This window comes from Cajanus cajan, chromosome 2 (assembly GCF_000230855.2).
Source record: "Cajanus cajan strain Asha chromosome 2, NIPB_CcT2T_4, whole genome shotgun sequence".
Taxonomy (NCBI): domain Eukaryota; kingdom Viridiplantae; phylum Streptophyta; class Magnoliopsida; order Fabales; family Fabaceae; genus Cajanus; species Cajanus cajan.
In genome coordinates, this window is record NC_138518.1 from 28,733,866 (window position 1) to 28,738,363 (window position 4,498).

Sequence of the window (4,498 nt, forward strand, 5' to 3'; positions counted from 1 at the left end):
GGGGCACAAAATTTGAAGTTCAGTCAATTGCCCACATAAATATAAATGTAGGGATTTCATAGTCCACTTGAGCAAATACATTCACTTTGAGGCACAAATGTAATTTGCATATACAACTCAACGTCACAACATAGATAACTACTGAACAAAAATTGAACATAGGGATGTCACTCTTGCAGAGAAATAGCATTTCAACCTTGCAATCCTTTTAAGAGAAGATGATTCAAGATACTTATTAATTAAAATCCTACATAAGTAATACCTTCAACCCAATGCAAATTAAGCAATCGAAATCCTCAAACCTCATCTTAGAATAGAAGAAATAAAAACATTAACCACCTTGACATTCAAAATTTTTCATTAGCATCCTTATTGACATTTTCACCCATTTCCTATAAAGTCAAAATGCAAAATTTCAACCAATCTAACCTGTGTCCGTATTTTCATTTAAAACTTCAAATTTTTACTCATTTTCATTTTAGATTAGAATCCAAAACACCACACAAGCAACCCATGTCTCCCATTTGTGAATATGTTTTTTAGCCACCCAACGACACATGGCCACTTCCTCATTCTAAATATACAATATTAATCCAATATACAATATTTTCCCTTAACCTCAACCCCTAATCCCCCACGAAACGCACAAAGATCAAAATCCAAAACATATTAAAACAAAAATAAAAAAGAGTAACTCAACAAAAAGAGCATTTTTTCTAAGCTTAGAGAGAAAGTGAAAAATACCTTTGTTGTCGAACTTGGGGTTTTGGGAAACTAGTAGGATTTTTTCCAAGGAGAAGAGCCCGAGCCTCAATTAGGAACAAGTGAAGAGGTGAGTGTTGTTGGGAAGAGTGGCGAAGGTTGTGAGTGTAGGTTTCATGACTCACTCTGTCTACTTTATGCCTTCTCAATCTATTTACTTTACTTTCTTGCTTCTAGGAAGGGTAGAATTTACAGGTTAGGGTTCAATGGGAGTAGAAGAAAAAGGGGGCGTGAGCCACATTAGGACTTAGGCTTCATATTCTACTTTTGGGAAGGGAAAATTTGACAAGCTAGGGTTCATTGAGAGTGAATGCAGAAGGGGCATGAGCCATACTAGGACTTAGGGTTCATGTTTTACTTTCGGGAAGGGGAAAATTGATGAGTTAGGGCTTAAAGTAGATGCAGAAGGGGGCGTGAGAAGGGGGGCGTGAGACACATTAGAACTTGGGGTTCATGTTTAATGTGTGAAAGGTTTTGACTTGGACGATTTTAGTGAGTTTCGATCCTTTTCAGGTTTCTTTATTCGTATAATTAGTTTTATTAATTAATTTTCAATTCTTTGTGTCAGCTAAACAGACACTAATATTTAATATATTATTTTTTATAAAACAAACTAATTGAGTAATGGGTTTCGTCCATAATTATAAATTTTTTAAAATATATAGTGTTGGCTAAAGCGACACTAACCTCTATTATAATATATATTAAAATAAAATTTATTATTTAGCATCTGCTTTGACTGACACAAATGAAATAATTAATGAAATAATACAAAAATTGCATAACTTTTGTTTATTGTCCTTCTAGAGTTAGCTTAACCGTCGCTATATGCGTCTGTTCCATGGCTGACGCTGTGTGGCCAACCCTACTTTCGTGCATTCTTGTAATGGATTAGGTAGCAACATGTATAGAAAGTTAAGAAAAGTGAATGTTCTAATATATGACAGTATCTACGCTGTAAAGAAAGGCCCAAATCGATTTTGAAAATATTATGGTTGAGCCCTTTCTTTGATGTGTCTGTTGAAGCAAACCTTCTTAGATTCTAATATACATGTTTCGCAAAAAAAAGGGCCACTGTGACAAAATGTAAAAAGTGCAGACTTAGGCATTAATAAGACTTGTTTCACAAAGACATCAACCATTTAAAAATTTCTTTAGATTCTCGCTTGATACTTTCAAAATCTATTTAAGCATTCACCGATAAACAAATAAATGAGAGTGATATTTATCGACTCTCAACTTTTTATGCATTCTACATTACATTCATTTAGAACATATCCTTCCTTGTAAAAGAATAAATAAGAATAAAAAGGAAAATTAGCCTATGTGCGTTAATTGGAAGTAATGGGAAGTAAGCCGCTGGTAATCAAACCCGCACTCTAGAGCGGGGCACAGTTAATGGTTACACCAGTTATGATTTGAGTGGGTAAAGGGCAAAGAATGTCGAAATTAACTATAAAGATGTCGGGCCTTTCCCTATACAACAAGGATAAAGCCATGTCATAGGTCTGCGAAAATCCAAGCATCATCATTAAATGACCCATCAAACATCATTAGGATTGGATGAATGACCAGGAGTGGCCAAGACTTAGCAAATTGTAAAGTTAATGCCTTCAAAAAGAAGAAGTTCAAAGGGGAAAGGAGAGGAACCTAAAGAGGAGGACAAATCTCTCAAACGTGTAGGGCGAAGTGAATAGAACTTTCTTACTAAGATAATTTCAATATGAAGAAGAAGTATTATGCTTGAAGTCATTTCTTGTTGTAGACACCCAATTTCGTCCGGGGAGCATACAAACGAAGAAATGGACGTCTATTATCAAGAAAAAGAGCTCCCAATCATGGAAATAACAGGACATGACATTAGAAGGCAAAAAGCCCAAAAAAGCTGGTTTTAGTAGCCCGGAACGAGCTGTTCCAAAACTGGAACGGGCCGTTCTAATTTACAAAAAGAGCCTAAAACCCTAAACTGGAACGGGCCGTTCCAAAATCGGAACGGGCCGTTCCAAAATCGGAACGGGCCATTCCAAAATCGGAACGGGCCGTTCCAGGCTCTTTAAAAAAGGCTAAAACAAACATTTGGAACGGCCCGTTCCCAAATTGGAACGGGCCGTTCCAAATAACAAAAAAAGGCTTAAATCCTTAATTTGGAACGGGTCGTTCCAGAATGGCATTTATGTGTTAAATGCGCCTCTGGAACGGGCCGTTCCGATTGTAGAACGGCCCGTTCCAATACACTAAATTAACACGTAACGGCCAGATCCAGAACGGGCCGTTCCGATTTCGAAACGGGCCGTTCTGGACCCTGTCTGAAGCCTATAAATAGACAGCTTGGGCACATTTCTGAGGGACTCCAAAATTTCGTCCAGACTCCTTAGAGCACGAAATTTCTCTCTTTTTCTCTCTCCCCCTCTCTTTTGTATTTCTTGAGATTTTGTGAGGCATTGTAGTGTGAAAGGTTGCCACAAAGCACCTATATTTTTCATATTTGAAGATTTAACAAAGCTTGCCACGAGGTATTTCATTTAATCTTCTTCTCTTTCTTTTACTTCTTATTTTTTTTATAACAAGAGAAATCATGTAGACGTTTTAGGGTCAATCGTGTAATTTAAATTTCAAGCATGTAAATAGTAATTCATAAAGGGGATCTAATATTTAATTTATTATTTTTTTATCACATTAACTTCATCATAGGGTACCAATTGAGGGCGTTGTAGGGGTGCTTAATACCTTCCTTATACGTAACCGTCTCTCGAACCCAATTCTGGTTATCAAGGCCATTATTGGACTTTAAAAAACCTTTTCTTTTTCCAGTGTTTTGAGTAAAACATTGGTGGCGACTCCATAGAACCTATTTTCAAAACCATTAATTAAGGATTAGTCTGGTGTCCGGGCATTCCTTAATTGATGATATCTTTAAAAGGATGTTTAAACCATAGGTCGCAAGATCGGAAATTTTTGGGTTGCGACAGATGGCGATTCCACTGGGGACGTTTAAAGAGGATCAGGCCCATTTAATTGATGAAGTTAATAAAATAAAAAAATAATAATTGAAATATTTTTTCCCTTTACCTTGTTCGTTTTCTTTGTTTGGCTTTGATATCTGTTTGCTTATTTAAATTCCGCACCTGTTTGAAATAAAATTGTACACAAACCTTTGCACACAATAGTTCCCCCTACACCCGGGGGAATGAGGGTATTAAACATAGGGAGTGGTTGACGTATGACCGGCCCAAGTTTGGCCTTGGAGCCTGCGAGCCTTGTCGAAAATCAAACTCAAGGTGATAACTGGTTACTCTAGCTTGAATACTGTGACAGACCTTAGAGTTTGCCAGGTGACGGCGATAGAGATACTGAGTTCCTATAATGGGGGCACCTTGGGGGCCTTAAGACCAGTGAGATTAGAACTTTCCTATACAATGCACTTTTCTTGCAGGGACCACAGACCAAAGATTTAAACGTGACTGTTCGCGGGTGTGCATTTGTTTGAGCATATGTGTGTTGCATTTGTTTGTGTTTATTTATTTTAAATGGATAAGAATTACAAACAAATAGATATTAATAAAAAAATATGATGAAAATTTAACTCCCTTCTATATACCCTAACTCTAAAGCATCATATAGGGTAGTTTATTTCAAAAAAAACAAAAAACAAAAAAATATAGCAAAAAAATATAGCAAAAAAATCATGCATCATAACCCTTAGTCAGAAACATGATAAATTTTAGGCAGAAAATAA